At 44.1% G+C, this 12,603-nt stretch overlaps 1 protein-coding gene across 6 annotated transcripts in view; it reads right to left on the bottom strand.

The window, feature by feature from the left end:
- Positions 1–12,603, bottom strand: part of ythdc2 (YTH domain containing 2) — a 175,517-nt gene that overhangs the window by 79,529 nt on the left and 83,385 nt on the right. The gene's annotated exons all lie outside the window — the stretch shown is intronic.

Here is a 12,603-nt window from a genome sequence, read left to right as displayed (position 1 = left end):
CCACGGATGGATTGGGGGGCTTCATGATGGGGCAGGCTATGGGACAGTGGTGTCCGGTAGCCCTCCATGCTGCCCCCCGGCCCATCCTAATCTGTCCTCCAATTTTAAAGCACCACATACACCTACATCTTGTGGGACAGATGGGAACAAGTTCCAGGTGCCTATGGCTGCATGGGCTGCAGGACAGCAGTGTGCTGTAGCCATCAGCCTTGCCCCCACCTGTCTCCAATGTCCCTCAATTTTAATGCACCACGTGTCCGCGTCGGGCGGTGGGTGGGCGGGCCCTCCTGCCCCGCCTGTCTGGGGTGTGTCTCTGGCTCTCTGGGGGTGCCGGCCATTGCCGCCCCGGGTCCTTGCGCCTGCGTGGTGTCCTGCGGCCTCTGCGGCTCCCTGGTCTTGGGGTCTGGGCGCTCCTGCGGTCTTGGGGTGCCATACCGCCCCCCTTCCCCCGCAGGGCTGGCCCTGGACCCTGGTGATGGTTTTCATAAACACATTGGGAGGGTTCAAATACACGCATGCATGTTCGATACTTCAGCTCCATGACGCATCGCAAAGAACCGATGGGATCACTCCAAAGGGGCCCACTTGCTTCTCAAACCTACCACACTGCGCTGGCAACTCTTCTCTGCAATCGGGCTTTCCTCCTCCACCAAGACTCTCACATTTTTGGTGTTCAGTATAGACTTCTCTTTTGTTTTTGTTTTTCAGTACAGTATAGTAGACATGTATGTGTTTATTTTTGATAATCTGTATGGAGCACAACCACCTCAAGGCCACAATACATCAGCTACACTGCCTGTTTCTCCCGTTTTTTTTTTGTTTGTTTGTTTATTTGTTTGTTTGTTTTTCCTCCTTCTTCTCCGCATGCACTGTCACTATATAACTCAGGACTTAAGCACCTGCCCCCTCCCCCTTGCTTGTTTCCTTACTTTCCCCTTGACACACTTTGGTGTATCACGGCCCTCTCTGGCTCATATTAGGAAGTTTTTCCAATAAAGGCTGATAGGCTAGTCTCCAGGGAGGGTGGGTGACGGTCACAACCACGCATTATGGGTATAAAATACTTGACTGCAAGATTAATAGTGCATCAATCTTCACAAGAAGCTTACACCCTTTAGTGGCGCTAAGCTATGAAGACCAATGCAGACAAGTAGGAGAAAAAAAAAAAGAAAGAAAAAAAAAAAAAAGCTATCAACCCAAACCTTAGATCATTCGTAACTATGTGACTGTGAGGGTGTGAACCGAAGTTGGTCAACATTGGGCACTAGGGGGCGCTCTAAACATGGGAAGTTTATATCTCCTAAACGGCTACACCGATTTTTATGAAATTTGGTGGGTATTATGTAGGGTCATTCTTGAGGCCATATATTGAAGGTGGTCATGAGTGGTCAAAGTGGGCGTGGCTTATTACAAAATAAAAAACAAACACTTATTTCAGCTGAACTATTGTACTGAGGGCTGTGAAATTTATAGAGTACATGTAGACTAGGCCACAGCCTGCCATACCAAAAATTACACACATACTCCACTAGGTGGCACTATAACAGATGTAAATGTGTTTTTTCCTGTAACTTCCACATTTTAAATCACATATTCATAAACTTTATATCCACGTATTCCCTAAATAGTGCTGAACTTTCTGACATAGGCCTCGCCCACTTCCGTCACACATTTCCTTCGCTAAGTTGCTACACATCCAAGACCTACTTTTTCAAGCTCCTCCTACAGATTTTGTCCAAACTGCATAAAACTTGGCACCTAGACTCTTGAGAAAGACCTGATCTAAAATTATCAAAAGAATTTTGCCTGGTCAAAAAATGTGCGAATTATTAACGACAAAATCTTTTTGCTAGCTAAAATACACATATTGTTGCATATTTTTGTCAGACTAAATGATATCAAAATGACACTTAGTACGCTTGTTCCAGAGGACATTCAGAGGCTCTGTGCCAAAACTGGCGCAAACTGGCCACTAGTGGACCGTGCCAACCCAGAAATATCATGTTTCTTAAAAGTTGATCGGATTTGTACGAAATTTGGTGAGCATGGTGTGGGTTCAGTCCTGAGGCCAGCCATATAGTTTGGTAATGATTGGTCAAAGTGGGTGTGACTTATTGCAATAAACGCATTCAGGCTTTGGTACTTCCAGTGCACTTCCCATTACGGTGAATACTGCAGCTCAGATGTTGGCCTGTGTCCTGACGCTCACCCCGAGCCCGTCTGAGACGACTTTGAAGACCACTGAGATCAAGTTCAAGCTGAGCGAGGAGTTCGAGGAGACGACTGCAGACGGCCGAAAAACCAAGACTATCATCACTTTTGACAACTATCGTGGGCTCTATGGGGCGTGGAGGCCGAGTTGTGCGGAGAGGCTTGGACCCCGTTCAGAACTGTAATTCTAGTTTATTTTAAAATTACAAAGTATAAAATAGGGCTGTAGTCTCCTGGTCGACTAGTCGATTATCTGGTCGATATGCTGGCATCTGACCAAATTCTCAATGGTTGAATAATCACTGTGTTACTTTCATAAGCAGAAAAGTGCTACATCAATAGCTTTCCAAGATTAAAGCAACACTTACCTTTCTGGAAATTTTACACTTTTCTTTGTTTAGGTTAAAATGCTATTAATAAGCTGATGGCACACTAAAATGTAAGTGAATTCCACCAGAGATGAAAACTCATAATTATACCATTCTCATATGGTTCTAAGAAAACTCTGACCAATCACTGCATTCGGACCCAATGCAATGATTGGTTGGAGTTTTCTCCTGTCCTGTCTGTCTTCCCCACGTGGAGGCCTCCGACAGACGTAACCGCTCGGGTAACCCCCCCCCCCCGAGTCTGTGAGACAAGAAATATGCTAGTAACAGGGACACTTGTGGATATAAAGTAGTAACAGGGACACTTGTGGATATAAACTAGTAACCTGAGATGACCATGGTTTCGCCTGGAGCTGTCCCGAAAGGAAGACGCCGGCAGTGCTGTAACAGGACGCAGAAGCGGGGGAAGCGCAGAGGGGTTAGCTCTATGCTAACAGCTAACCCCATCAAACCAGTTGTTCCCAGCGGCCTTCTGGCGAACGTCCGCTCACTGGACATGAAAATGGATTACATCCGACTATGGAGATCCACTAACTGAGGAGTGAGGGACTGCTGTGTCCTTGTGTTCACTGAGACATGGATGAATGGTAACATATAAAACGCCAGTGTTGAGCTAACGGGGCTAACACTACACAGAGTAGACAGGAAGGTTACATCGCCTGGTAAGCTCCGTGGTGTATACACAAACAATTCATGGTGCTGTGATGGGAAGAGGATCTCCCAGTTCTGCTCTCAGGATGTGGAGTTTTTGACTATGAAATGTCGACCCTTTTAATCTTACTATTGCACTATATGTTCTTTCTTGTATGCTACACAAATTGTTTTTAAATGTTTTGTTTCTTTTTGCTTTGGGTATGCGAAATGTCAGTTTGTTTTTTTGTGCTGCACATAAAAATGACAAATAAAGAAGTTCAGTTCAGTTCATAATTGTTAGGTTGAGCTGTAGGCTCTTGGTAGGAACACACATTACTTCCTTCTCATCTGGCTGGTTGGTAGTGGGCGGGGCTTATCAATTAACTCCGTGGTCCAGGTGTAATAATGAGCGTCTTCAGAAACAGTGAAAGAGGACTGCACTACCGAGAGACCTGAGGACAGCACCGTGGTTTTTCACTCGGTGAACCTGACCGCTGACTTCCTTCAGTTTTGTGTTGTGTTAGTTTTGTTTTGACCAACACCTTTATAAAAACTTGAACAATATCTGTCTGCCACGACATCGCCTGGGCTGGCCGCTCGTGGGGAGCCTCGTCCGAGCTCGCTGTTGTTGCTGTTTAAAGGTAAGCCCCACGCACAACCCCACTGCCAGCCAGCCATGTTTCCGCTCTGCACACTCTATGTTAGAGAATGAAGTTGCCTAGACACGACCAGAGTCAAACTATCAGTCATTCTCGTAACAATAATGTTATATATGACAAAACAGCACCCAGTTGCTAATGGCTAACGTTAGCCCACTGTAGCGTAGCCTCTGAAACATTAATGTTATCTTCCTTGTGTGTTTCCACTTACTAGTAACGTTAACGCTACTATCTAACGTTAGCACTGTAACCTTATTCTAAAACTCATCAGTCATCTTTGACTCCAGTTGAGTTTTAAAACTCCGGGGTTGCATTTGTAACGTTACACTCGCCCACCCGAACATTCAGCGTCGCGGTGACGCAGACCTCCTATCAATTTCTGACACCATTTCCCTCAGTGGAAACGAAGCTTGTATTTACTTGAATTTCACAGATAAGAAACAATAAATTGTGAAGACAGTAAAGGCTCCACTAAAATAGCATTTTAAGTCTTGTGTGTGATATATCCTGTAGGGATTTATACTTCGGGATTTATCCTGGCTTCATATGAACAGAGGAAATCTCCGCTCGTCGCTAGGCTAATATATACAATGTAAAATGCCATAGGCTGGCACTAATAACGTTAGCATGTTGTATTTGCTTGGAAAACGTGTTAAGTATAAGACAGTTGTTTTGTCGGTGAATCTTGTGAGTTGTAATGGAGCCAAATTATGTGCCGTTACCTTTGTTAAATTTTGCTGTTGTCCCTGGTTTTATATGAGAAGAGCGAAAGATCGCTAGACGCTACGCTAATTTATACAATGTAAAATGCCATAGACTTGTGCTAATAACGTTAGCATGTTGTGTTGGTGGGGGAAATGTGTCCAGATAAAGCCAAGTGTTTGTCAATTCTGCGATTTATAGTGAAGCCAATTTGTGTACTTGTGTTTGAAATTGTCTCTTGAATTAAGCCATATTTAATGTGTGTTTTGAATCAACTAAACTTTACAGTACTAAACACAGTCCTCCACCGCCAACTAGCGTTTTAGAGGTGTAACTGCAGAGTGACACAGACACACCACCACAGACGTAAAACTAGCGTGCATTTTTTTTTCCACAACTAATTGATTAGTTGAAGGTTATGTACAACTTTAGTCGACCAAGATTTTCTTCGGTTGACTACAGCCCTAGTATAAAAGAACAAACCCTTTAACTTTTTGGCCTTGTCGCTGTATCAAGGGAATTTCTCTGTCCCTTTAAGAGAGTATTCTACTGGGTCTCTTGCTTCGTTGTTGACCTTGCTTGAGTCACCTGAGTGACCTGTATTCTGTTGAGTGTTTATTCTATATCTCTGCTTAGTGTGGAAGGAAAGATCTTTTTCAAGATTCATGCAAACCGGCTCACAGAGTACCTCCTCAGGAATTCCTACATTGACACTGCAGTGCAGAAGGGTGGGGTTCCAGGCATGCCAGGCTGTATAGAGCACACAGGAGTGGTCACCCAGCTGATCCAAAGGAGAACCGAGGAGATCTGTCAGACTTGTAGCTTGACCTCGCCAACGCTTACGGATCTATTCCACATAAGAGGGGGACAAAAATCTTGGCGGCACACCATGTACCAGGGAAGATCTGTGAGCTTATTCGGGACTACCACGGCAACTTCAGTTTAAGGTTCACCTCTGGGAAAGTGACATCTGCATGGCATCGTCTGGAGAAAGGCATTATCACTGGTTGCACTATATCAGTGGTATTGTTTGCCCTAGCAATGAACATGCTTGTCAAGGCAGCTGAGGTGGAATGTCGAGGGCCCCTGTCCAGATCTGCCATCCACCAACCCCCGGGCGTTTATGGGCGATTTAATGGTCACATCTACATCAGCGGCAGGGTGCTGTTGGCTCCTTCGTGGATTGGAGAAGCTCTTCACGTGGGCAAGGATGTCCTTTAAGCCGGCCAAATCCAGATCCCTGGTCTTGAGGAAGGGGAAGGTGGAGGTCAAATATCGCTTTCAAGTGGACGGAGCCCCAATCCCATCAGTGACCAAGAAGCCTGTGAAAAGTCTGGGGAAGATCTTTGATAGGACACTGAGAGACACAGCAGCAGTCCAGTCCACTCACAGGGAACTGAAGACCTGGCTGGCAGTGGATAAGTCAGCTCTCCCGGGGAAGTTCAAGGCATGGATCTATCAGCATGGGATCCTGCCTAAACTTGTCTGGCCACTGATGATCTACGAAGTCCCAACATCCACCGTAGAAGGCTTTGAGAGAAGCATCAGCCAGTTCCTTCGGAGATGGCTCGGCTGGCCGAAGAGCCTCAGCAGTATTGCCCTTTACGGGCACACCAACAAGCTCCAGCTTCCCTTCACCAGCCTAACAGAGGAGCTTAAGGTCACCAGATCCAGGGAGGTGCTACTTTACAGAGACTCAGCGGACACCAGGGTTTCCTCTGCCAGCATTGCTGTGATGACTGGTCGGAAGTGGCGGGCTCAGGAGGCAGTTGAGTGAGCCAAAGCCAGGCTGAGGCACAATGTCTTGGTGGGCTCTGTGGCAGTCAGACGAGCAGGGCTGGGGACATACACAAGACCACGCTTTGACAAGGCTCAGGGGAGAGAGAGGAGGGAGCTGATTCAGGGAGAGATCCAGGCAGAGGTGGAGGCAAAAATAAACAGTCATACTGTATTTACTGTCGTTTATGGTGCATGGTGTTTTGCAGTGGGTGTAGCACAGCCACAGGTAAAATTACCTGCGAGATAGCTGACAGATTAATGATTGGATAGGGCTATATATAGCTCAATAAAACTCACTCCTAATGAGTTAATGCTTTCATCGGCCCAGATATTGATCTTTGACATCTGATTGGTCCATCCCTATAAATAACTAGTGATACAACCTTAAAAAAGGTAAGTGTCCACTTAATGTAGCCGGTGGTGCTGGGCAAACAGAGGTGACTTTAGCTCATATCCATGGGTTAGAAAAACACTGTTTATTTGTATGCAATACTTACTCCAATAAAGTGCAGTGACAATTGCAGGTAATATTCATAAAAATGATTTACAATGATAAAATTAAGAATAAAGCTCTTCTCACAGCCTCTGGTTCTCTCTGACCACTACGGCTGTCAATCTTCCCCCAAAATCAGATTCAAATTTTTAATGTTTTTTTATGTTAAAAATTCGAATAATATTCGAATAATAATTTTTAACGTTTTTTTAGCTCATTATAAACACATATATACCAGCTTGTTGATGTTGTTTTTAGTGGTATCATAGAGCTTCACTATTTTGTTGGTAATGGTCGCACGAGAGGGAATAGTGTACCTTGGCTCAATTTCGCGGAGGAGCTCCTTAAATCCTCCCCCCTGCGTGATGTTGATCGGCCTCATGTCTTTGCAGATGAATTGTGTCAGCTTAATTTAATTTAATTTAATTTAATTTAATTTAATTTAATTTATATACTTTATTAATCCCCGAGGGGAAATTCAATTTTTCACTCTGTTGTCAATTACACACAGGTCCGAACACACACATGCACAAACTGGACCTATACATGCACTAAGTGGAGAGATGTCAGAGTGGGCTGCCCATGACAGGCGCTCTGAGCGGTTGGGGGGTTCGGTGCCTTGCTCAGGGGCACCTCGGCAGTGCCCAGGAGGTGAACTGGCACCTCTCCAGCTACCAGTCCACGCTCCATATTTTTGGTCCGGACGGGGACTTGAACAGGCGACCCTCCGGTTCCCAACCCAAGTCCCTATGGACTGAGCTACTGCCGCCCCCGTCTGCCGCCCCCGTCAGCTTGTGTGTTATCGTGTCCTGTCGAGCAGCTGGCAGGGATCGAGATGAGGAGGGAGGCAAAAACGAGGTCATTCTTGACTGCTTTCTCCGGGGCTCTGTGTCCTCTGTTAATATAGCTCCGTACTCGTTGTAATGCAGTGAATGGAGGTGTGCGTTCAGGTTGCTCGTAGTCGAGTGATATTTCAACAATGCCTTGCATAGTTTGCATATCACGGTTTCCCTGGATGTTATTTTCCCGTTCTTTGAAGGAAATCCAAACAGTTTTCACACAGTGCTCCTGAGATTTTCCGGAGTTTGGATCTTCTCTATCTCTGCGCTGCTTTCCGCCATCTTGTAAACAACATACATCACTTTGCGCCTAACGTCATGACACACGACGTTAGTTTGTGTCGTATCGGAAGTCAAATATTTGAACCTTAGTTTCCAACTTCGAATATGCTTATTTTTACAATAATTCGAATTGTTTTCGAATAGCGAAGTTCGTTCCGACAGCCCTACTGACCACCCCAGCTGCCTTATTTGATCTGTTAATTCCTCTTAAAAATCCTACAGCCTACTCTCGATTCTCAGTATCAATCCCCCCTACTTTATTGATGTTACCAGGTCTAGGGACAAGTCTACCTGTCCGAAAGGTAGGGGTATGAAACCCCCACAGAAAAAAATGATAAAGTGCACAGCTCCATATCCAAGGGTGTGTGGACTCTGGAGGAAAGCTGACACACCCTGCCAACCTCCCGTCCTACCTCTGGCTCTTTTAGCGGAGGAGCAGAACACAGCCTTGGTTAGTGAGATTTGCTGGAGGCTGCCTAGGGGCTTAGAACCAGGCAGCTTGTCACGTTTTTTCCTAGGGGTTTCTTACCCTTGCCCTCCAGACTCTCAACGATGCCGGTATAGGTAATGGATGGATGGATTTGTTTAAATAGACTGCACTCAGACAGTTATATTAGAACTCTCCAACTATTTCAGTACCAGCTCTTGCTTGGGAATCTATGGAATTTATTGATGGAAAATGGTTGTTTATCAGCCTGTCAGTGCTGTGTACAGGGGCTGTGGGGAAAATCCACTTCATCCAATTTGCATAAAAGTCAAAACAATATGCACAAAGCAATAGTTGCAGGATATATGTCACTGGTCTCAAATTGTAGCCTCTCTCTCTGACATGCTGACGTATTGCGGTAAGCGAGTTGTGTCATTTCCGGTGTTTCTGTGACAGCGTCTCTGTACTGTACTGCTCTGGTGAATTCTACTTGCCTGCTTTCTGCTTTCTCACTTCAGTTGCTTTAACGTCTACTTCAAGTCTTAACCCACACTGGTTCTATTTAAGCACTTATAGCTCTTCTCCTTTCTACGACTTCCCTGCTAATCTGTTAGCTGTTGTTTGCACGTTACTAGCCTTGGTAGCTACATTAGCTTTACAGTTAGCGATGGCTTCTCCCTCTGCTCTTTCTTGCTCGGTGTGCCAAATGTTCAGTTATGCCTCTGCCTCCTTTAGCGACAGTGGTAATTGTAATAGGTGTAGCTTATTTGCTGCGTTGGAGGCGAGGCTTAGTGAATTAGAAGAGCGGCACCGCACCATGGAAAACCATTCAGTAGCTGCGGTAGTTAGCCAGCCCCCTGTAGCCGGTGCGGAGCCACATAGCATAGCCTTAGCCTCTGCTAGCGGTCCTCCGGTAACGCCTGTTCAGCCGGGAGGTTGGGTAACCGAAGCCCACGGCTCACCACCAGCCTGTTCACGTTTCCAACCGCTTTTCCCCACTCAGCGACACACCCGCTGAGGATAAAACTCTGGTTATTGGCAGCTCTATTCTGAGGAACGTGAAGTTAGCAACACCAGCAGCCATAGTCAAATGTATCCCTGGGGCCAGAGCGGGGGCGACATTGAGTCAAATTTAAAACTGCTGGCTAAAGCTAAACGTAGATTCAGTAAGATTGTTATTCACGTCGGCGGCAATGACACCCAGTTACGACAATCGAAGGTCACTAAAATTAATATTGCCTCGGTGTGTGAATAAGCAAAAACGATGTCGGACTCCGTAGTTTTCTCTGGACCCCTCCCAAATCTGACCAGTGATGACATGTTTAGCCGCATGTCATCATTTAACTGCTGGCTGTCCAGGTGGTGTCCAGCAAACGATGTGGGTTTCGTTAATCATTGGCAAACTTTCTGGGGAAAACCTGGTCTTATTAGGAGAGACGGCATTCATCCCACTTTGGATGGAGCTGCTCTCATTTCTAGGAGCCTGGCAAATTTTATTAGTAAATCAAATCCCTGACAACCCAGAGTTGAGACCAGGACTCAGAGACGCAGTCCTAAACGCCTCTCTGAGCTTCTAGTGCAGTTACCCAGCCATAGTTTTCATAGTTTTATACAAACGGTGTCTGTCCCCCGACCACCTAAATTATTTAAATCTAAAATTAAAAATAGAGGAGTTGTGCATAACAACCTCATAAAAATTAAAACCTCTTCTGTGACAGAAAGACAAAACAGGAGAATTAAATGCGGACTGTTAAATATCAGGTCTCTATCGTCTAAAGCAGTGTTAGTAAACGAATTAATATCAGATAATCATATTGATTTACTCAGTCTCACAGAAACCTGGCTGTGTCAAGATGAATATGTTAGTCTTAATGAATCCACTCCTCCCAGTCATAATAATACCCACATTCCTCGAGGCAGCGGCCGAGGAGGGGGAGTTGCAGCCATTTTTAACTCTAGTCTGTTAATCAGCCCTAAACCTAAACTAGATTATAATTCATTTGAAAGCCTCGTTCTTAGTCTTTTACATCCGACCTGGAAAACCTCGCAGCCACTTTTATTTGTTATAGTGTACCGTGCTCCTGGCCCGTATTCTGAATTTGTATCTGAATTCTCAGAGTTTTTATCCAGTTTAGTTCTTAAATCAGATAAAGTTATTATTGTAGGCGATTTTAACATTCATGTTGACGTTGATAATGACTCCCTGGCTACCGCGTTTATCTCATTAATAGACTCCATTGGCTTCAGTCAGGGTGTACATGAACCCACTCACTGCTTTAACCATACCCTCGATCTAGTTCTGACGTATAGAATTGAAATTGATAACCTAACAGTCTTTCCACAGAATCCCTCGCTATCAGATCATTATCTGATTACTTTTGATTTCTTTTTACCCGATTACACGCCACTCAGCAACAGTTACTATACTAGATGTTTATCAGATAGTGCTGTCGCAAAATTTAAGGAAAACATTACTCCGTCGTTAAATTCAATACCAAGTCCCTCAGTAACAGAGGTTTCCCGTACCGACTTTGATCATTTTGTCGATATGCCGTAGGCTCGCTGCGAACAACACTTGACTCTGTAGCTCCTCTTAAAAAGAAGTTAAAAAAGCAAAGAAAGTTCGCTCCTTGGTATAACTCTCAAACCCGTAAGTTAAAACAAATATCGTGAAAATTTGAAAGGAATTGGCGATTAACCAAACTGGAAGAATCTCGTTTAATCTGGACAGACAGTCTCAAAACTTATAAGAGGGGCCTCCGCAATGCCAGAGCAAACTATTACTCAGCTTTAATAGAAGAAAACAAGAACAACCCCAGGTTTCTTTTCAGCACTGTAGCCAGGCTGACTGAGAGTCAAAGCTCTATTGAGCCTTGTATTCCTTTAGCCCTTAGCAGTAATGATTTTATGAGCTTTTTTAATGACAAAATTCTAACTATTAGAGGCAAAATTCATGACCTCCTGTCCTCAGATAGTACCTATCTAACCTCAAACACAGCTGTAAGACCTAATATATATTTAGATTGCTTCTCCCCAATTTCTCTTCAAGAATTGACCGCAGTGATTTCTTCATCTAAATCATCAACGTGTCTCTTAGACCCCATCCCAACTAGGCTACTTAAGGAGGTCTTTCCTTTAGTTAACACTCATATATTAGATATGATCAATATATCCTTATTAACAGGCTATGTACCACAGTCTTTTAAGGTAGCTGTAATTAAACCTCTCCTAAAAAAGCCCACCCTGGATCCAGAGGTGTTAGCCAACTATAGACCAATATCTAATCTTCCCTTTCTGTCAAAGATCCTTGAGAAAGTAGTCGCAGACCAGCTGTGTGATTTTCTCCAGGATAATAATTTATTTGAGGAATTTCAGTCAGGATTTAGAGTGCATCATAGCACTGAGACAGCACTAGTTAAAATTACAAATGACCTTCTGATTGCTTCAGACAAAGGACTCGTCTCTGTACTTGTTTTATTAGATCTTAGTGCGGCGTTTGACACAATTGACCATCAAATTCTGCTACAGAGACTGGAACACTTAATTGGCCTAAAAGGTTCAGCACTAAGCTGGTTTAAATCTTATTTATCTGATCGTTTTCAGTTTGTTGACATTCATAATGAATCATCCTTATGTACCAAAGTTTGTTTTGGAGTTCCGCAAGGTTCTGTGCTCTGTGACCAATCCTATTTACTCTATATATGCTTCCTTTAGGTAACATCATTAGAAATCACTCTATAAATTTCCATTGTTATGCGGATGATACTCAGTTGTATTTATCGATGAAGCCAGAAGGAAGTAATCAATTAACTAAACTCCATAACTGCCTTAAAGACATAAAAACCTGGATGAGCACCAATTTCCTGATGTTAAATTCAGACAAAACTGAAGTTATTGTTCTTGGCCCCAAACAACTCAGAGACTCTTTATCTGATGACATAGTTTCTCTAGATGGCATTGCTCTGGCCTCTAGCACTACCGTAAGAAACCTCGGAGTAATATTTGATCAAGATCTGTCTTTTAATTCTCATTTAAAACAAACCTCACGGACTGCATTTTTTCATCTGTGTAATATTGCAAAAATTAGGCCTATCCTGACCCGAAAAGATGCAGAAAAATTGGTCCACGCTTTTGTTACCTCTAGGCTGGATTACTGTAACTCTCTATTATCAGGTAGCTCTAGTAAGTC

Source organism: Epinephelus lanceolatus, chromosome 19 (assembly GCF_041903045.1).
Source record: "Epinephelus lanceolatus isolate andai-2023 chromosome 19, ASM4190304v1, whole genome shotgun sequence".
In the NCBI taxonomy this organism is placed as follows: Eukaryota; Metazoa; Chordata; class Actinopteri; order Perciformes; family Serranidae; genus Epinephelus; species Epinephelus lanceolatus.
Note: the sequence above shows the minus strand (reverse complement) of the source record. Positions and strands in the feature narration are given on the sequence as shown.